General features: G+C 41.2%; 1 protein-coding gene across 1 annotated transcript in view; it reads right to left on the bottom strand.

Annotated features, from left to right (window-relative positions):
- Positions 1-22,103, bottom strand: part of plxnb2b (plexin b2b) — a 160,627-nt gene that overhangs the window by 126,148 nt on the left and 12,376 nt on the right. The gene's annotated exons all lie outside the window — the stretch shown is intronic.

Here is a 22,103-nt window from a genome sequence, read left to right as displayed (position 1 = left end):
AAAACGAGGGGGAAAAAGAAAAAGGAGGTGGTATCTTCAGTCTCGTTTTCACCAAAGAAAAACACAAATCAAAACCGTAACCCACCCTGTTCCTCTGTAGGAGCAAATTATCAAATGATGGTGATCTGAGACTCAAATGCGTTCTCAACACGTCACTATTTTTTTTTTTTTTGGGTGGGGCTGCTTAAGGCGCTTTGGTACAAGCTGAGCCCTTGCAGCATCACACTCTGTAAAATACGAGCATCTTAGGACTATCCATTCACATGGGACCTCTTACTTGCATCAGCTTTGCCATGAAAACCTCAGGGGTGTTTCAGAATGGGGGGTAGCAGTTTCATACATATGCTCCCTTGTTTTCCAGGGTCCTCGTCTCCGATTACACAATTTCGACCAGGCTGGAGTGATATTCGTGAGCCCCAGCTCACATCCGTTTAGCGATAACTACTGTCAGAAAGCTTATATGCTTGGGTGGAGAGGAGACACTGGTCCTTTTATTTAAAGCAAGTCAGGAGCGAAAAGATCAATGGGCCAATTCAGGACGTGAATTGGAGGGAAAAGTTCCCAAACATGTTGCAAGATTATGAGAGGGAGACATATGAGTGGATGTGGAGGAGGTACTGAGTACAAGAAGGCATCTAGCTCATCTGGGTGCTAGTGGCTTATTGATCGTTGGAGACACACAGCTCCAAGCCATTCATCACGGGCCACTCTCAGGTCCTCAGATAACTCCTGTGATAGTGTCCTGCTGCTGAGCAGCTGCAACTGGCCACATCCATTATCCTTCAAAGTAAGCCCGCAAGCCCAGAAACAGGCATGGAAGGGGCTGCCGGGTGACATGACAAAGAGAAGGGTGGGATGGAAATGGAAAAGTAGCCTGTGGTTAAGAGCCTGTAGATGAGGCTAGTGTATACAAAGGCATGAGCTGGTGTTGAAGGACTCAGATTTTAAAATTATGTCCCAAAAGCCACAAAAGAGATGAGAAAAAAAAACAGTGGGCCAAAAAATGATGGCTCCATTGTTTCCATTTCTTGGCCAAACAGCATTAGCAAAGCTGTTTTTCAGGAGATAGGACGCAAACTAACCAAGCGACAAGCAGATCTGAAAACTGCTGAGTGGCCCTTCAATGCATCTGTGGGTGTGTATGTGTGTAAAGAGAGAATTCCCTGAATGGGCAGGTGGGAATCAGCCATAATGAGCCATGCAGGGAGAAAAGACAGGGAGTGAGGGCAAAATAAAAAAAAGAAGGTAGAAGGAGGGCAGGAAGACAGAGAGAGTGATGGTGACAGGCTCAGAGCCAGAGAAAGGGCCCCAAAAGAGCAATTACAGAAGCTCAAGAGAAGGTGTGGGACTAAACCCCCAGGCATGGTTTCAAACAGCACAAAGCTTTGCCAGACATGGACACACAAGAATGCATACACACACACACATAAGCATTTTCAGTATAAAAAAAATCCTCTGATGAGCAAAGAAAAGATGGCCAAAAAAGGAGATGAGCAAAATCCAAAATGGAAAGGAGGCCTGCTTAAGAAAGGAGCATAATTTAAATAGAAATAATCTCGGTTTAAAAAAAAAAATCTGCATGCAACACTCCCCCACTTTTCTCGGCAACATTCTGTTCCGGTCGAAGCGTGTTTCCTGACAGCGCGCCTGAAAAACAAAAGGCTCAAACTCAACCACTGTGGTCAGTGTGTACAAAACTTTCCAAGTCGATTGCAATCTGTGTGGCAAGTGCTAAACAACACTAAATTATCTGGACAGCTTCGCGCCAAGGTCCCCGACACAAATCTGCAACAGTTTCTGAAGGCAACAGTTTTTGGCCTCCTCCACAATGCCACACATATCCCCTATCATCACCTTCACCACTTAAAAGGGAGCGACAAGCTAGGAAGGCCAAACAAGAATGATGAGGGGGGGATAAAAGAGGATCTACAAACAGATATAGTGGAGGGGAAATTAAATTAAGAGAAAAGTTCTTGCGCACCGGTATGCACCATTGATTTCCCATTCTCTTGGAAACATTTAATGAGCTTAAATAGGAGCCTCGTTTGACACTGCCACAGTGACTCGAAGAAGGCTCCCAGTGAGAGGAAATCGTTCAGCGCCTGTGACGGCTACCAAAGGATGGGTGGCGGAGGGAGAGAAGATGCAGAGGGAGATTGAGTGTTTTCATGCCAAAACCAGAGACATGAGGAGACAGATGTTGGATTATGCTTGGGAAATGGTCCATGGCTAATTTTGCTTGCCTCGCTCGGAATAAGAAAATGGACTAAAAAAAAGAAGGATGGAGATAACAAAAAGACAGACAGGAAGAGTCTAAAGATTTTAGTTCAACTAAGTTGCCTAGTTATGCACGTGTTCATGCACAACGCTCATTATAATCCAACATCGTCGATGGTGATTGACAGTTTCTGCTCTACCGACGTTTCACCTCATTACCTCCTGAATGACCTACCTACAAGGCGCTCATGTGATCAAAATGCTTGGCAGCCATCTTGTTCTTTCGACTCCATCTGCAGGATGACTATTGTCACTTCTCAGACCAGAGTAACTATCTGCAGCTTGTGAGAGGCACCACTGGAGCAGTAGGATATTTAGGAAAATGTCCTTCCAGACAATCAAGATGTCAGGCTAGTGGAGGTTAGCATGGCTGTACATTGGAAACACAGAAAGGGGCTTTCCTTCTTGATAATTGTGTTTAACAATTCCATGATTTCTAAGTTGAGCAAGAAACAGAGTTAAAATTAAGACACGTACTAGTAATTTACCGGACAATAGATCCAGTAAATAGATACTAGTAAATGTCCGCCACCTACAGTTCGAAAAGGATTGGAGCGAATTGTCAAAGTGGTGCAAATCTCGTGAATCTTGCTCTAGGCCTGTACAACACATCACAAATTTATCATTATCGCAATATCTGCCTGTGCAATACACGTATCGAAAAAATGGTAAATGGTTACTTTACATCTTTTAACATGCAAAAAAAATCTTATGGCAGCTTGATGTATTTAAAAAAATAAAATAGAGCCCTTTACGTATTTGACCAATCAGATGGACCTCTTTTATATTAGAAACTCTGCTCCTATATAGATGTGGGTCATTTGGAGTATAATTTCAGTTCTGTTTAATTTATTTAAATAAACTGATGCAGTGAAATTAAAATGCTGTATTAGTTGTTTTGTTACATGGTCATGTATTGCAAGTCATATCGAAATATTCATCACTAATATCATACATTGTAAGCTTTCTAAAATAGTGCAGTCCTATTCTAGGCTTTTTCCTTCACAGCTCTATACTGATAAATGAAAGACGGTGTCAAAGACTTCTAGCTGGGGAGAGAACGCAAATTTGCATTTTTCCTCAATGATCAGTTTTTAAATGATTGGCACTCCCATGAATTAAAAAGGACACATTTATACATCAAACCAAACCCTAGTCCCGGATTGGCCAATGTTAAACCTGGTTTAACTTTAGTTTTATTGTGTACCATTAGATGCAAAGGTCCAGTACACTTTATCTTTAATATTTTCTTTAGTTTTTTTGGTCACACCGCCCTCGGTAACATGTGCAAGTGGACAGTTTTAATTAAAACTGTATGTAAAGCAGAGACATATATTATTACTGGACAAAGTGAGGTGTCACGTCACCCATAGAATATTCCTTACCTCCAGGTGTCGTGAAATCAAGCCAAATTTTCACCGTGACTTTGTGATATGAGCACCACCATTTTGAAATCTGCAGTCATTGGTCTGAGTCAGTCTGAGTGATTTCGTCAATCATGAGAGAGCTTGTTTGAAGTCCACACCCCTCCAATAAAAGCGGGCTTGGGACAATCCGTCAATCAAACGTACAAGTCCACCACATGCTTTTACTGAGGCACCTGATTGGTCAATTTATAACTTGAATGGCTTGTGATGAAGAAAAAATATATTTAAAAAAAATTAAGATTATAAAGAAAATGTTAAGAAAAAGATATCAGAGAAATAATGGTGATTCTGACAAATAAAATTACTGAAAAATAACTGTGTATTTCTCAATAGATGTCTGTCTATGGGATTTTGACTTCTTGGAACAAACACATACTACTTTTTTGGAACATGAGGGGGGAGGGGTTAAGCTGTCCATTGTTTCTATAGTCTATGATGTAAACTCGTCTTAATGTGCGTTTCAAGCTTCCCTGTTCAAAACTCTTGTGTTCACATGTAGCTATGCAAGTTTCTACAATCGTTTTGGGACTGCAAACAGTGACACCTCACTTTGTCCAGTAATAATATATGTCTCTGCTTTACATACAGTTTTAATTAAAACTGTCCACTTGCACATGTTACCGAGGCCGGTGTGACCAAAATAACTTAAGAAAATATTTTCTGATGCCAAGATAAAGTGTACTGGACCTTTGCCTCTAATGGTACACAATAAAACCAAAGCAGGGCAATGAGTCTGGACATAAACCTGTGCTCTTTAGTTATTTAAGTATATAATGTATATATTTATATATTTGCAACTGATAAGTGGTTCAGCATGAATATTTCAGTAGCTTGTTATGCTTTTAACTCAGACATGTTTCCTGGTTTATAGCAGCATTACATTCCACTTGAGTCCGTTTCTCATATCACAGGGTCAAGAAAGGACTCCTTTAATTTGTGACCCTTTCTCCTGCCTCCAACTTTGGCTCAAGTGCTGCTGGAGCAGCTGGCTTGCACTGCCTCTGAGAATCCATCCAGACAGATGCATAAGTAAGCAGCCCAGCAGCAAATGTGGGTGTTTTATACATTTGCCAGCAGGGCTGAGGACCTGCTTCGCTGGGCTTTCGTGTGCGACTAGCAGCAAACTTTGTGCTGAGAGTGATTTTTTTTTTTTCTTTTCAAGAAAATGCATCTTGAGCTGAAACAATCATGTGTTCCTCTGGTGATTAATTATGTTAAAAGAAAAATCGGCCCACATGAGAGTTCCCCGGTTCCTTGTGAAAAATTCAAGCATAGGCACACAGGCTTGTACTCCCACACAAACACGCCAGGCAATGAAAACTGGAAGTGACTAACAGTGGCAAAAGAACAACGACTTGGAGAAAAACTGTGCCGCTGCCCTAGTGTGTTTTGTCCTCAGCTGTCACTATGGCCATTCTTATTCAACATAGTGGCAGGAGGATGCAATCTTTCAGTGGAGACAGCCTGTGCTATTTGTAAGAATCCATAGGTCATAATCTTATAGGACACAGTGGTTCCTTCTTCAAATCATTTACACTGTCCTATATATAGCGTCAGAGAAGGTCATTATTGAAACAGAAAGCTATATTTCATAATTGCACCACCACACGTCTATCCCCTCAGTGAAATTGGCTCTCCAGAATATATTCCCCCTCACTTTTTTCCATCTCTCTTTATCTCTCTCTTGTCTGCTGGATAGCACGATTTTGACAGGCCGACTGTCTCCCCTGATGCAATAACCACCCTCCATTTGTATCTGAGGAGGGTGCATTAACTAGACAGCGTAATCAGCCCATACAGGAAAGGCAGCAAGCCTCACCAACCAACTGCTTTTTACCACTCTAAGCTATAACAGCTCGCCATTAGGCCGCAATTAGTGCAGCTCATTCAGGGAAAAATAACCCCTCCAAAGACCTTTGGGGCAGCAGAGCAGATGAGAGAAGCAAGACTTTCGTGATAGTCCATTGTTGCAATAAACACTCAGGAGAGATAATCTTATTTGGTCATACTTGATGGTGAGTGGATGGGGACTTTAAAGTAAAAGGTCTTAAAAAGTGAACTGCAAAGCCCTGGGATGACTCACTAAATCAACCACAAACATAATAAAAAAGGACGATTTGAACACTGAACAGATACATAAACGCAACACTTGTGTTTTTGCTCCCATTTGTGGCCCGTGGAATGTTGGTCCGCTACTCTTCAATGGCTGGGCCAAGTTGCTGGATATTGGCAGGAACAGGAACACGCTGTCATATACTCCGATCCAGAGCATCCCAAACATGCTCAATGGGTGACATGTCCAGTAAGAATGCATGCCAGAACTGGGATGTTTTCAGCTACAGAGAATTGTGTACAGATCCTTGTATTATCATGCTGCAGTATGAGGTTCTTGGATGCACGACACAGCAATAGACCTCAGGATCTCGTCACCATATCTCTGCGCATTCATAATGCCGTCAATAACATACACCTGTGTCCTTTGTCTATATCAGGGGTGTCCAAATCTAGGCCTGTGGGGCCGGCCTCCTGCTAGTTTTCCAGAAACCCTACCTTATCTCCTGCCGATTACTTGGATCAGGTGTGTTTAGTCAATAAGGAGCTTCAGGCAGGTTGGTTGGAAAACATGTTGAATATACAGGCCCTCGAGGCCTGAAATTGGACACTGGGTCTATAACAGGGGTGGGCAAACTGCGGCCCAGGGGCCATATGCGGTCAGTTAAACTATTTAATCTGATGTCTAAACTGGAATAAACGATTTTGATTAGCCATAATGTTTTATTTTCCCTGTTGTTCAGGTGTCTTCTATAAATGAATTCACCTTTGTTCAGGCACAGAAAGTTATTCTGCATTCATGTAGTGTTTGAAGACTTATTGTTTTTCTGTAATTCATGCGTGATTTCCAAGTCAGACAGTCATTCTTCCGATCATTCCCACAACACATGAACGCAACCTTTCCCTGAGTTTGAGTTTTTGCCATGAGGGATATCAACACATTGGTGAAAATGGCACTGAAATGAGAACAGAAACCACAGTTTTAACATAAAAACTCGAATATGTTCTGTTTTATAGAAATTTTCAATCAAGATTAAGGCATGTTTTTGTCCAGATCCTGTTATTTCTTTCTTTTACGAGGTGAATTACCAAATCACACCATGAATCTGTTCCTGGTCCTGCCCTTTTGTCAAATTTTAGAACTCTTTGTGGCCCATGAGTAAGAAAGTTTGCCCATTCCTGGTCTATAACATAACCCAGCCCATACCATAACCCAACCACCACCATGCAACACTCAACAACCTGATCAACTATTAGACAAGATTAGAAATGGCTTATTTCAAGCAATCAAAAGAAAAAAAGTAAATTAATCTGCAATCCAATCAACCATCAGAAGTTTAGATCCATAAAGACATGTCAAACACAGGATAAGACATTAAGAGATTGCCTGAAAGGGAGGAAACAAACTTATATAATCCCACCCCAACTCGACCTTACCATTTCCTTTACATGTATTTTCATTATACGGTTCGTAACTTATGATCAGATATTTATGTCTTTCTAACATAGATTTAGGTAATTATGAATCCTCAAGTAACAATGAATCACAGGACTATGTTAGTAGATATATCGCTATTTCAATCATTGCATAGCTATTCATCAATTATCAAAATTCAGATATGCAGATTATTTTACATTAGAAACAAATCATTAATATAAATCAAGTATCAAACATCAACAAAAATATATTTGTATGCAGATTATTTTCTATGCGAAGGAGATGTGGTGCACTGCGTCAGGCAAATGCTGATCACACCAGTTAATGATTGGTTTTCTGAGTCCCCAATAAACAAAACGGTACGTTTCAGAGTGGCCTTTATTGTGGTAGGTCTAAGGCACACCTGTCTAATCAGCATCTTGATGTGGTACACCTGTGCGGTGGAAGGGATTATCAAAGCAATTACTCACTATCACTATTTGTTAATAATATTTGAGAGAAATGGTTGTTTTTTGTTTGTAGAAAATGTTTTAGATCTTTGAGGTCATCTCAAGACAAAAAGAAGCAAAAACAAAATGGTTGTGTTTATATTTTTGTCCAGTGTACTCTTTAAAGTGTATGCTCATTACATTCAGTGAGTTTATCAAAGGATAAGGGACCAAAACCCTACATTAGTGTTGGAAAACAAACCAACCTCCCTCTTAGTTGCAGCTGGAGTCATTTAACTGCAAATTCTCTCTGCTGGAAAAGCTTACAATCAAATATTTCTGACAAGGTCGTCCAAAACGAAAATACTTTAAATCAATAAAAACTTTGTATTTTGCATACCACAGAATAAATACATTTTCAGAAAATGAATCCAGGTGTCCCCTCACAATGCTGCAAAAAGTGAGTGACTTCTATACCACCATACCATCTCCCCAGGGGTTTTTTTGGACTATAAAAAGAGATGCGTGTCCCTGTGGTCATTTGTGGTATGCTGGCAGTGGGCAGACACAGATAAGAGTTTGGATCGGTGGAGGCTGACATGCTGTGATTATCTCTGGTAGCTGAAATTGACCATCCATCAATGTAGACGATCAAGAGGACCGAGGCCAGCAAACTCAATTGTTGTCTGAGACAAGTTTGTATGATTTACTGACTTAAAAATAAATGGGAAAAAGTGTTGAGTGTTTCAAAGGTGTTGTCATCCTCGCACTTCTGAACAATATAATTTAGATTCACAAAGTGCTGTAGCCTCAGAGGTACAATCTGAAAGCACGTATGTTCTCACACCGAGTGTTTCCACATAATCAAGAACAACCACCTGACTTTCAAGTGTTTTCTTTAAAGTCCCAATGTGCGTTCTTGGCTGTTGCTGCACCTCATGCTGCACATTCTGGTCCTGAAACCAAATCACCAGACCAGACAGAGCCATGGGAGAAATGAAGGGAACAGGCAGATTGAGGAAAGAGGGTGTGATAAGGCCTGAGCATGTCAGGAATCCCATTCTTTCTTCTGAGCACCATCTGGAAGAGGAGAGGTAGATAAACAATGACGTTAGCTGCATCCCACCGTCCTCCTAAAGCCTCGGCAGACACGCACACCCCACAATGTAGCAGCACCGCCGCCACCAATCCCGCGTCACGTGCCAAACATTGTCAGGGATTGGGTCTTATCAATCGCTGGCCAGATACCGAGCTGAAGTGCAACACAAACAAAGGAAAGGGGAGAAAACAAAAATAAAGGAGTGCTGCAAGGAACAATGGGAAACACAAATGAGAAAATGGCTCGGAGCCATTCGTCCACAGGGCCTGGGCTGGCTCCATTTAATCTGGTAAAGTCTGCCTGAAAAAAATCTAAGTGTTCTCCCCAGGTGAGCTGAATCAGAAAGCCAATCCCAAAAGGAGGAAGTTGCTGTGAAACCGAATGAGGGAATAGGAGGCTGTATAGCACAGAGCAGAAGTCCAAAATATCCCAGCTGGGGATCCCTGTTTCACTTTTAAAAAGTCCTTCTGCTTTGACTCAGCTTGGAAAAAAAGCCCGAGGCAACTTTAGTTATGCTCCTCTTTCTTTTGAACATATCACCACATTTATTATGACCTTCTGCCATGCACTATATTACGAATAGGGGAACCCTTTATTATCCCTGCTGGGGAATTTCTTAATTAAATAAGTGAGACACAGAAATAATCCACATACTACTTCAAAACATAAAAACTAATTATAACCAACACCTAGAGGAACACCTGAAGAGATACTCCTAGTAGGAAGGTATGCTGTGTCTTTTGGGAACACCTTTTTCTGAATGTGTGCTAAGCTAAACTTGAGTAAGATTAGATTAAGACAGTCTGAGACCACAGTGGGGATAACACTCAAAAAGATGGACAGAATGGAAAGACTTTGACAGTTATCCCTCAGGCAGCAAGAAGAGCTGCACCTGTGTGCTCTCTGCTCTGCTCAGTTGGGTTTTTGTCTCCTCAGACTCCCCGTCTGCACACACACAACACTTTCTGCAGCTCGGTTCGCGCTGGCAGAACACCAGGCGAGAGGAATCAGGTGGCTCAGGCAAGTAGACAGGAAGAGAAGACTGGGGAGGGGGGCCTGACAAATGAGTCCCGTCAGGTAACATTCACATGCGTGAGGGGATTGAACAGGGGATGAGGCTGAGGGTAGGTGGAGGGAGGAGATGGTGCATGTCAGCTCAGGTCAGTTTAACAGTAAAAATCCCCTGGTCTGATTAGAAACCACTGCCTTCAGAGGGAAAAACAGATGAGAGAGTCTGTTAGGTCCAAGGGGCTACTCACTAAATCCTACTGAGGAAACAACCAAACTGCCCAGGATTTATACTACAAAAGCTAATCAAACCAAAATAGAGACTAATATGAAGAAACCAAGCAAAATCTTAAACACTTGTACATTTTAGTAAAACATGTTGAATATTTATTCAATAAAAAGGGAAAGAAAAGCTGTAAACACAATGAAAGAACACCAATGTATGCACAGGCATTCTTTGAAACCCCTTTTTCAACTTGCCCGTGCATGTATTGAAGACAAAATGTTCTTTGTAGCCTTTTGAGAAAATAAGGAGCACCGTCACTTTAAAGTCTCACTCTGATCATCTTTAGATCTAATATAAAAGCGTTCCTGGTGGTCTTTTAATTATGTTTATAAATGTTTTTTTGCCAAAATCAAAAAAACTTGTTTTTTAAGACATAGTTTCTGCACAGCGGCAGGAGTTAATTTGAAATTTGCCATTAAAAGTCAACTCTGAATTATGGGCAGAACTGTTGGCATGGAGTAACCCCGCCTCCACTTCCAGTCATCCAACTGTTTACATCAATGAGTTATATATGTTACCATTGTCCAAGACACATAAAGAGCTGGAAAGGCCTGTAAATAATGAGACACAAATTAGTAGATACAGTAAAATGATCATAAAATGCTACATTTTGGTCCAAATTTAAAAGAAAAAAACTATGAACATCACTAAAGACTAAGCCAATGGTATTAATGTCTTTGTACAAAGTGCAACAGCTGAACAACATTTGAAGCTTTTTCTATAAATAAATGTCATTATATATATAACGCAATAGATACCTGATGCATGGTTGTGATTTTATTCAAATCTACACACAGACTGAGATTTACACAAACCATTAGACTCCTCGATCCGTGTTTCAATCGTGTTTATGGGTAGTTAACATTGCCGCAGACTGCTTGCATCTGTTGTATATGAGGCAGCAGTTTAGCCGGAGTCGATCGCGACACATTGCCATGGGGCAAATGCACCCGGCGGGGGGCGACAACTCTGTGGGGAGGAGTCTTGTCCCACAAGTGGATTCCACCCAGCCTCAATCAGAAAGACTCATTCACCCCCACGACACCAGGCAGGTGGTTTTCCGTACGTCACATGTCCCTCTCTGCCCGCCGGATGGGGATTCAGCCTGGTTCTTCTCTTTTCACTTGCCGCTACTGAGGGAATCCTCTTATTTTCTTCTCCTCTGCTTAGTAATGAGGTTGAATACTTATACAAATCTCATGGTCATTCTCCATAAAACAAATAAGATCAGTGGTCCTGCCAGAAAACTTGGAAATAGTGGGAAGTCTAAAGCTACCATTGACTTTGAATAGACTACAAGATCAGCCTAAACATTCATTATTAAGAGTAAACTCACTCAGATCTTCCTAAAATGTTCTACTTTAACAGTTGACAGTAATATTTTACTAGTGAAAAGTCACATTCTTGTTTTTTCAGCTCTGTTCGTGCAATTGTAGCATTTGCAGTAAACAGGCATCTCGCCCTATCCAATATGGCGTCCAACTTTGTGTATGCAACGAGCTAGTGTAGCAACTCGTCTAAATAGCTCTAACACACTCTTCCACTAGCTTACAGCCCTTTACACCCCTAACCATCCTGACATTAGAAAACACATGGATCTTGTTGTATCCAAGTGAATGCATTGGAATGGAGAGGAGCAGGGAGTTTGTGGCCTGCTTACTTATGTCACACCTACAAGCTTTTCCAACAGCATTTTTTTTTTCATCTGCTCCTGACTCACAACAATTTAAAAAAACTCCAAAATGCAATTTAAAACTTTATTTTCATTATACATGTCCATTATGAGAAAAGTGGCACAAGAACACTATGAAATCACCAAAAACCAGATTTTCATCGGAGTAGGTCTTTGATGCAATTTTGTCCAATCCCTCAGCTGAACTGAGACTATGATAAATGTCCAGCGTCTCAGCTGTTATTAAACACCAGAGAGACTGGTCTGTTCTTCTGCCAGCCATAACTAATTAAAACCAAGCAGATGAGTGTGGACAGTGGTGAACCACACACTCATATTCATGCATGTAAATGCACAAACACCACTTCTAAATGGGCTGTTAACCATGTCCACAGTGTAATCAGAGCTGATAAGCTGTCACCCAGCCAACTTCACCAGGTGAGCACAAATCAGCATATCTGCTTCCTTTTACCGCAGCCGAAGGTTTGACTAGAAAGTTTTTGTCAGTCAGTGGCAATGAGGAAGAAATAAAAACACCTTATTATCCCCACAGAAACTAGTCGACATGTTTCTTGCTGTATTCCCTACCTTCTCTGCTGCAGGTGATGATGAGACTAAGAGCAAACAGCAACCAATTAATCTTTATAGCTGCACGCGCTGAAGCTTTTGTTAGGCCTGCCTTCATGAGCAGCATGACACTGCAGCTGCACAATAGAAGGCTAGTGATGCTTTCAAGCTCCTCATCTTCCTCTTCCCGACTTTTTAGTCTCATACTTTGTGAGCAAACAGCTGGGCTTTTTTTATTCTGCCCTCCTTGCGAAAGCTATCATTACACCAGCCTACAGCTGCACTCCAAATTGCTGATAGAAGCCCTGCTAGTAGAGACATAGCTCGAGACGAGATGGCTCTGAGGACTTTTGCTTTGTTTGGGTTTTTTTTATTTGAAAAGGGTACGTGTTCAGGAGGTGTGGTGCTTTCAGAGGGGGTGAATGCAAACAGGTCCAAACGTGCATGATTTTCAGCTTTTTTTGCATTTAAATTTCATTCAGGTTCTAGAGCTAATCCCTGTCCAAACAAAACTATGCTGGATTACATTAACCTGTTTGATTAATAACCCATCTGCCTAAATCTAAATGACAAAGCACCCGTGTCCACAAATGTAGGCTAATGCCTTGCTCAACAAAAGGCTTAAACCGAATTACAACCAAACAGACAGGTTTTAGGATGTGGAGGAGGGGCGGTTTATGACCTGGATCAGACAAGCATGGACAGGGGAGGAAGCAGGTGACATCCCAAATAAGGGCGCCGTACATGAGCTGGCTGTTAGTGGCTACCTAAGCTGACATCTAGATGCGTGCGCATGGTTTCAGTAGCGACTAAGATATTCAAGGGCAGCAAAAGGGCAAAACAACAACAACAGAATAGTTTGTGAGGTGCAGAATTCTCAGCAGCATCGCTCTAAGGTCACTAAAATTTCATATGTGGTAGGTACTACCCTCTCCAGGAGCAGACCATGGGTTAGAGCTTATCACCAAAATGTTTTGACCACCATGGAAAGCTGTTGTGAGAGTTGGCTGGTAAGATCCAGGTAGGACTGCTTAGTTATAAGAGGGCCTTGACGCCACAAAAGCCAGGTTCGGAATACACGATGAGGCTGGATTAGAGCCAGCAGCCAATAGAACGTGGCGTCTGACAAAACAAGCTGAACACAACAGTTTCAAAGGTGTAGAAGGGCTTGAAGAGAGCTTTGGGTAGAACTGCTAGGCAGCTGTTTCATTCAGGCCTTCTGATAACAACCCCCTGTCCAGAATGGCTAGTGCTAGGCAGTACGAATACAAATCACGCCTTTGATAGTCCACGAGTCTGAGCTAAAAACTAGCGAACTGGCCTTCTGTTGTTCATTTCTTAGCTGATCAAACCTCTTGAGGATTTATGTGTGCTGCTTCAAAGAGCTTGAGTAAAGTGAGTATTTAGATGAATGTGCATTCTTACAAGAGCATATGATAGGATGGTTATTAAGCAGAAAACACTCCAGCTATCAGGATGAGCCAGCAGTATAAACAGACAAAGATCTAGTTAATAGCCTTAGCCATATCATTTACCATACAGTGTCACAGAACCACAAGCTGCTGCAAAGACAGTGACGAAGCAAGACTTTCATCACTCACAAGATAAAATCGAAGGATACCTTTAATGTGATGAGTTTTGCTTTGAACTCCCACTGTGAAAAGAAACTCAATTAAACCATCAACTGTAGCTTTTGGCTAACTTTTTCTAAGTGCGTGACTGTTGCAGCCAAACACAGCTTCTACGACTGCTGCAGATGGAGGAACAGGCACATAACCCCAACCGCACAGGCCTTTCATTCTGTGAACAAAAAAAAATCTTGGCAATGTGACTCACATTTCAATTATAAATCAGTGGAACAAACAAGTGATTTAAAAATACTGCTGCGAAACCATCTGGCTTTGAGTGCTGCTTGAGCTTAACAATCAGTCACAGACTCAAGTAGACTGTGCTTTGCTGGCTCACCTATTGCACGCTGACCATTGCAATCACCAAAAACAACAAGCTCTTACATCTGTGACTCTGGCTCTGTCCCATTAAAAACCCATCACACCCACTATAGCCACACCACGCTTTCTGCACACAAAACCCATTGCTATAATTGGTTCCACTGCACCCTTTACCAAGTTGGAACCGACCAGCCAGAAAATGCAAACTACTTTACAGAAACTGGAAAAGAACCATATCCTAATCATATCGCAGAAACAATCGCGCCTGGCAAATGATTTCCAAACATGGCGGAAGAAGTGGAAAAACAGGATAGTTTCAATCAGGCAAGAAATAAAGGATGGCTTAAGCAGAAATAAAGGGATGAGGTGCAGCTAAACTGTCTCTGGGCTGCTTTGGATGAACAGTGGTGATGACAGCGTGTCTGAACTGATGGCCTGTTGCCAGATGAGAACACATGCGGCATCACAGCATATAAACAGACAGAGAGGTCCGGTTGTAAAGCAGATCTGATGTTACACAGCGACCGCAGAGAGGACCACAACCATGTCATTACCCCAGCCAGAGGAGAAGAAAAACTCCAGAGCCTTGTGCTCTCATACTCACGGGATGCTCAAGAGAGTGTTTGTGTGAGGATGTTTGACAGAGAGAAAAACAAACAGAAGCTGGCCAAAATAAATGAATGGGTAGAATTAGGAGGATGTGTGTGCTCTATTAAGGCTTAGCTCTACTTTGAACCAGTATCTTAAAGATTTTTGGCATATTAGAGCAGTAAGCGTGCCTAGACTGGGATGAGACCAAAAATTTGAGCAGACAGCAGCAGCTTTGACTAACACCATAGTGTTTTAAGCCTTAAATGCAAAACACTCGTGGCTAACTCATTCACAAAAGACAGCAGATTATAAATAAGAGAGTTGGCGGGTTGAAAGTTAAGTTTGGGTTAGGGGGATTGCAGTGATTTATAAGGAAAAACAACTTATCAGCAGCAAGAGAAATGGAAAAATCGCAATCAGTAACAATTGTTTTTCTGTGTGCTGATAAGCTAAACCTATAATTGATATTCTGAACTGACTTTTGCTAATTAGGGTGCGGATTATTTTGCTAAACAGACATCAACAACCATAGACACAATTCTGCCCTTTAAAAAAGGCACTTGCACTGTGTTAAGCAAAGAGCCTCCGAGACCATAATTTATGGTAGAGCACTGTCTGGGGAGTGCAAAGATATGTAAACAAAAACAACAAAAACGTGGCTGCAGTTTTCCCCTGTCAGTCACCAAACCAGCCACTTATAGTTGTTACTTTTATGTGGCAAGCTTTTTTTTTTACAACTTTTTTTAAATGACCATATATTCTGCACTATAAGGTGCACTTAAAGGCTCAGTCCTTCTTCTTTATGTGTTTTTAACATGTTCTTGTGGCATTTTCTCATATTAGAGGACCCTATATAATGGAATGTATTATTAAAACTGAGCTTTTCTTAATCCAAATCACGTTGGATCAGAAAACCGGATGCTTGTAAAGGCTCAGACTAATAAAACAGCTACAGAAATGGGCATGCCAAAGTCCCTCATCTCCCTGCGCGCACGCTGACCCGCTCATGCTTAAGTGTGCGAAACATGATCAGCCTTCAAAATTCGTGCTGCAGCAAATTGTGATTCTGGCTCAAATGTGTACGACTGGATTGATCCGATATTGCTCGTCATTATTTTTTGTGCTGGTAATCTTAGCTGGAGGCTATAAATTCACACAAACAGAGCTCTTAGCACCGGGAGGGGGACTGGTTGATCTGTGTCAACAGTGCCAACCACAACCCAGAATTATTTTTCTATTGAGCTCCTGCCGCTGTACCTAAACTTTTTCTTAAAATACTAGGAAGACTTTTTTATTTTGGCTCAAAACATCATATTCATAATTAATGTTTGGTTGAGTGTTATTGTGAATATGCTAACATAGCTAGCATTTTTTTCTTTTACATGTTACTGACATGGTTGGGTGTTAGTGTAGTCACAGTATTTGTTTTATTGGTACCAGTTTAAGTGTTTTTATTTGTTGCAAAAGGGTTGTGTTTAAGCTAACAAAGCTAACGTGTAGCATTGTTGGTTTGTGTATCTTTTTTATGTGTTACTAACAACTTACTGTAAATAAGCTAACATGGCTAACGTGTAGCATTGTTGGACGTGTTTTTTTGTGTGTATGATACAAAGTTGAAAGTTAGTGTAGTCATAGTAATGTTTGTTTTAGCTGAATCAGTCTGTATTTTTATTTGTTGCGAACAAAGTTGTATGTTATGATGAATACATAGCGTGTAGTTTTTTTGCTGTTACAAACAAGGTTGGGAGCTATCGTAGTCACAGTAACGGTCTTTTTTTTTAAAAGGTTGGGAGTTACGGGTATTGTAAATACGCTAACAAGGTGGCTAACATGCTAACATGTAGCATGTTACAAACAAGTTTTAGAGTAGAAACTGTGAATGGAATTAATAAAGTCTGGCTGACTGATGGATTTATCTCTGACTCTTTAACCTCGCTGAATACACCTCATAGCTCAATGTGCCATATATATATATATATATATATATATATATATATGACATAACTTTGAAAATATATCATTCATTTACGGTTTATCTTAATATCTGGTGTGCCTTATACTTTGAAAATACTGGTAACTGACCATAAAGTTGTCAGACTAAGAGCCATCCAATGCAATATGAAGACTCTTCATCTTTATTTAATTAGAAATACTAATACCAAACTCTTACACAAAGATAATTTAAAACCCATAACAAAAGTTGTATCTCCAATTTATTTTGTGTAGCGATTACGGCAAACCTTAAGAAACGCTCAAATTCCTACATGAAAAACTTTTTGGTGAAACAGACTATAAATTAGAGAGGAGGACACTGAACAAAAGGGGCTTACAAGAGCTGGTTCTGGGCATATAAGGAAGCCGGCTGAGGACAGCACGCTTAATGGAAGTGACAGTCAGCAGATACGAACCAGTCTGCTTCCTCCACACTCGCTTCCACAAAAAGAAAAGGAAAGAAGAATGAAACCCCCACCACAACATTCACGCACATCTACTGATTACATACAAAACGCCCCGCCATACAGAGCAAGACGATGGGGAGGTGGGGGCAGGAGGAGTGAATAGACAGGGTGTGTTGGCAGGGCCAACTTTTAGATAGTGTGGTTATCAGTGAGAGGAGGAGGGGGAGAAACAAAGAGGAAGTTTACTTGCTTTGTTTTATCTGGAAGGACATTAAACTGAAAGGCACACATGGGACAAGACTCCCAGAGTAGGAAAAAGGGTCATTCAGAAATGAAGGGGGGAAAGTGTCCAAAGTCAGACAACCCTAAGACGTGTCCCGTCTGTCAAATTCACAGTTGTATGTCGCACTCACACACACTTTGTCCTTGGCTTAAAGTCATTCCTGGTTCATGGTTACTGGCTCTGATAAGACTCCATGCTTTGGAATGAGTTACTAACAACCTAGAAAGCTTCTCCGGGTCATCGGCGAAGCCTGATATGCACCTCGAGAAGCTGCGACAGGAATGAAAACTGAAAGTGCCCTTTGATAAAACACTCAAAGTAGGATAAAAACAGGTTTAAATATATGCAGTCCATTAGGGCTGGGACAGAAAGTGTGGGAGAAAGAGAGGGCCAGACAATTGCTGCTGGGGGTAAATCCATCCCCTCATGCATTGCCCTTGACCCCGCCAGATGAAGCAGAGTCCCGTGGTGAGAAAAAGTTTTGGGCAGAGAACCCACCAGGTGTGAGGTAGAGAAGGATAACGGGGCATGTTGATGAGAGCAACCCCCCACTACCACCACTAAACACAACAGCAAAGCAGCCCGCTGGATCCGACTAATCAGAGAACTTAGCCACTGACCTCTCCACAGGCTCTATATCTTTTAATGAGATCCATGCCTTTGATTCGTCAAGGCGCCCCGAGGTAGAGGCAAATCCCACTCAGACACATACATTCACACAACTTCTCGAAATGTAAATGAACACCTCCACATGAACATGCAGCTGTGGTCACAAGCACACAAGAGATGTATACAGGTGAAATAATGAACACCGCAATCCACAGTGGCCAAGGCCTCTCATACTTGCACACACAGGCACAGGGGAAAGTGGAAACAGAAAGAAAGTATATTCAAAGTACTGCCTTAGCATTAAGTGAAGCCAGCTCATCAGCACACACAAGGTAAGACAGAGTCACACTGACAGAGCACAGCTCAAGGACACAACACTCACCTTGTTAAAAAAAAAAAGTCAAAGGAGGTGCAGGTGAGATTGGATCCAGACATGCTTGCTCACAGGTAAAATTGAATTATTGATCAGCCAACAGATTGTGTTATGAGGAATTCATGGATCCACGCCTTGGCTACCGAGCTCCCTTAGGCTGAAAGAGTGTGAGTTGAATCTCTATGCTTGTATATGTTTGTGTACTAGTGGCAAAGCACTAAGGAAGCCCGGGGAGGCGAGCTACCCTGGTAAAAGTCCAAATTATTTTCCGTGGGCAGAGTGGGCAGTGCGCGCTCGCACTTAAGACAAGACAGTGCAAACACTGAATCGATCAGGCGGACTCGGGTGATGCATACAGAAGGGGGGCTTCGCTCTCGCTGCACTGAGAGGGCTTTAACTGCTCCCACACTGAGTGACTTTTTCATTGGCACTCAGGCAACAGCACAATCCTCAGCTCTTAATACCACCAATAGAAAGGGAGGAAATGGGATTTTTATTCGTCTAAGTTCCACTGGGTGGTCTGATACTGCTAATAAGCCTATGAAACACAAAGTCTCGCTCGCTGTGTACTCTGGTTTTCAAACCGTCACCAGCTGTCAAAAGGTACAAGCATCACACAAAGATAAAAGTGTATTCTGTCACAAAGCTGTAAGAAAAAAACATTTACTTCTTTAATTATGAATGGTGGAAGGAACACAAAGTGTACCAAATATTTTCCTTAGGCACATCATGACCATTTACTTGAACTTTAAAGGGTACCAAACAGGGAAGTTGGAGGCTGACTACACCCACAGCCGAAATGTGAATACCCAGTCGGAGGGGTGGGGCTGGGGAACAGGACTGTAATCATCACCGGAGCTGTAGATCTTGATGTGGGACTTAAATGGTTTGACCAATCACAAAATTCAAATGTAATACTTCCATTTAACCTGAAGGGGGAGCACACAGACAGTTTTTAAATATATTTTCAAGAATTAAAGAAGTTTATTTTAATTTATCAAAAATTTTGGAATGACCAACAGGCAGCCCTTTTAAAGCCCCATTTACAAAAAAAGTTGATTTAGGGTTTTACACAAAAGACAAGTAGTTATTTCTAAATTTGTTAATGCCACCACACTGAGTTAAAGTCCCACTCCAGTCATCTTTTGATCTATTGTAAAAATGCCCCCAGTGGTCTTTAATAATGATTATGTGCTTTTTAGACAAAATCTTTAAAAACGTGTCGTTTTCTAGGACATAGTTTCTGCAGAGTGCCAGTAGTTCATCAGAAATTTCCCTCTGCGTTGTGGTGGTGGGGAGTAATTTCCAATCATTGCTTTGTTTACACTCTCTCCTGCTAGCTTACAGACCCTCAAAACCCCAACCTAACACTAGCGACCTATCAAAAATGGTGAGCAATTTTGGAGCTATCCAGCTGAACAGTTTTGAGTTAGATGCCAGTTCAGATGAGGAAAACAAAGATGTTAATGGATCTATTTGTCTACAAGTGGAATGCATCAGAATGAAGCAGAGCAGAGATCTTGTAGCTGGCTGATTGTAGTTAGTATGAAACCACTACTTGCTCTTTCAAATGGCATTTTTTTCTTCTGCTCTTGATTCACCACAATTTGAATAAAGATACTCAGAAATAAAGTTTTAATCTTAATTTTCTTTATATATATCCTCCATAATGATAAAAACGCCATTAGAACATGCTAAAAACACCAAATTGGAGTGGGTCTTAAAAAAATGTAATATCAAAATGAATTTAGGTCTCAACAAGAAAATTAAAGATGGATAAAACGAAACATCACCATAATCCAGTCTATAATCAGACTTAACATCCTGGCAAAACAAAATACATACTTTACCTCTTGAAATTAGACCATATTTAATAATCCGTTGGTTTTCCGTCAGTAGAGCTTGTTTTGTTTACATCTTCTGTAGAGAACAGATGTCTGGTTTAAGTAAGCCTCTCTGAGGAGACAGTGTTTTGTTTTCAATTCAGTAAGTGGACAGACGCATAGAACCACAGTGGGAACGAGATGTGACTTCTTTTTTCCATTTCTCAATCTGATGACTAACTTTTATTTATGTTAAAGTAACAGACACAGAGGAATGCCAAATGCATTCCAGAAAGTAGACAAAAACAGAAACAGGAAATGAAAGTGAACAGAACCTGCTTTAAAAGGAGAAACAGTGGCCAAGAAAGACAAAAAGAGGCATGTTTGTGCAAGTGTTCTGTGGATTCTAACAGACGGAGAGTCACAAAGAGATTTTAAGGTGGTCTGGAGAAGTGGATGAAGACCTAGCATGCTTTACCCCACTAACAATGAGCATCAGTCAACAAGTAAACAAGCGACAGCACACATGCACCCTTACATTTCACTGTTTACTTCAGTCTTTCATTAGACTTGTGTACACTTCTTTTCCATATCCAGTAAAAGAGGATGTGGGTAGATGTGGAAATTGGGTCTTGGTGAGACTTGTGTGATTCCAGGATCCAATTTGGCAGATTGTGTTCTGTAAACAGAGTAATAGCAGCTCATTTTAAGAGAACCAACTGGAGAAAAGCATTAAGCTGGTTGCTGTGTTGGTTAAAAAATAAAAAAAGGAGGGGGGCAAAGTCTGGGTAATAGGGTTCTCTAACCCCAGCAGAAGATCTTCTGTGGCTAATGGCTGTAATTAAAGAGTGCTGTCCCACATAGGGAGGTGACGTGACCTCAGTTCAGACGAAACGTAGTCCAGACGGTTGTCAAAGCAGACTGAAACGACCACAGGGCTGGGTATAAAAACTTTTAGGTTCAACATATCAGAAGCTAAGTGGTTGGTTGTGTGTGTTATGAAAGCTTGTAAATATTTAGACATTCCTATAAGGGTATGTGGCTGTGACTCTGATGTCATTTTTCTCAAGCCTATCATTTTCTTTAGTTAAAGGTTGAAGCCTACTGTGGCCAAACTGTAAACAGGGATCCGTCAAAGGGGGAACAGTGAGAAATAGTGTGACAGAGGAGAAAAATATACCAGACGACATTTGCATGACCCTCACATGGCTTACCGGCTGTATAAAGGTTACCAAATAAAGATTACAGGACAAAAAAAATGCAGATTCTTTTCTTTTCTTTTTTTCTTCCAAACTTGCAGACACCAGCAAAACTATCCATCCAGGTTCCCCTTTTTTTGGCTGGATAAAAAAGTCAAAAGGAGATAGAAAACCGGAGCGCTCTGAGGCTATACGGATGAATCAGTGAGGAATAATGCATATCATCTCGGCCCCGTGAATAGGAAAGTGAAGCTGGGGGGCAAGCACGGGCACCCAAGACACAGAGCTATGATGACACCTCCACAGATCTGCATTTCAGTCGACAGCTCCACGCCCCGGGCATGTTTGAAGCACCAGGATTAATGTCTGCGTGCGTTACAGACACACCGAGTACAATGTACGAAAAGATAATGAAATACCAGAAAAAAAGACAGAAACTTTGTTAACAGAACTGGGAAACACATTTGGAGGAAGTAAAACAACAAAGACTAATTTTCTGACACAACGGTTATATGCTTATTAGGCATAACTGAAAGATTTTTTTTTATCATAACAGAATTAAAAACTCTCACAAGTTAGCTTTTAGTCAATAAAAATGCGCCAACGGATCAAAAGCAAACATA

The sequence above is a fragment of the Oryzias melastigma genome, linkage group LG6, assembly GCF_002922805.2.
Source record: "Oryzias melastigma strain HK-1 linkage group LG6, ASM292280v2, whole genome shotgun sequence".
NCBI lineage: Eukaryota > Metazoa > Chordata > Actinopteri > Beloniformes > Adrianichthyidae > Oryzias > Oryzias melastigma.
This window is presented reverse-complemented; position numbering and strand designations above follow the sequence as displayed.